Genomic DNA, 909 nt, shown 5'->3' with positions numbered 1-909 from the left:
CTATTATTGTAAGGCACGAATGGACTATTATTGCTTTGATCATCAAATCAAAACAGTGCATAGACGCCGATTTGAAGCCGAACCATGCTAGACTGACAGTTTCTTACTTTTCAGCTTCTTTCTTCCATCTGTCTGCTGACTGAATGTGATGTGTGTGCCTGTCAGGAGGTCTGTATCAAATGGCAAATTCCATGGAGGAGTGTGAAGCTATGGCATTCCTCATATTGAACAATGCTGAAAGCATGCAGTAAAAAGAGTACCAGCTAAAGAGTCCGGAAGCTTAAAACCTAGTCCTGGGCCAGCAGGTGGCCTGGTGGCTGAGATGCTGGACTTCCTCATTGACTGTAGTTCGAATCCCAGACCTGGTAGCTTGCTTTCTCACTCCCCCCTCCACTCTCTCGCTGTTGAGCTCATGTGCCCTATAGCAAATTTTAAAATAATATAATAAATAAAATTAAATTCATTATATATGTGAAAATCATATATATATATGAAATTTATATATGTGTGTAGGTGTGTTTGTGTGCATGTGTGTATAGATATATGCCCCCTTTATGGGGTTGCTATGAGAATTACATTAAATGTTGTATATAGAGACCAGAAGTTAGCATAATGGCTATGTTGCTGGACTCCCATGTAGTCGACTGTGGTTCGAGTCCTGGAACTGGTAACTTAAACTCACACTGGGTGCATGTGCGTGCATGCCCAAGATCCCAAGAGGAGAGTGGAGAAGGGATTATGGTGTGGCCATCCCGCCTGGGGGGTGATTTCTCGCTTTCTGTCTCTCTGTCTCTGTCTTTCTGGTGAGCATGTGCCCTATAGTGAAAATTTTCTAAAAAAAAAGTTGTGTGTGTATATATATATATATATTAGGTGGTCAGGAAATTCATGGCTTTTTTAAAATGCAAG

This window comes from Tupaia chinensis, unplaced genomic scaffold, assembly GCF_000334495.1.
Source record: "Tupaia chinensis unplaced genomic scaffold, TupChi_1.0 Scaffold000416_1, whole genome shotgun sequence".
Classification (NCBI taxonomy): Eukaryota; Metazoa; Chordata; class Mammalia; order Scandentia; family Tupaiidae; genus Tupaia; species Tupaia belangeri.
The sequence above is the reverse complement of the archived record's forward strand: the minus strand, read 5'-3'. Positions refer to the sequence as shown.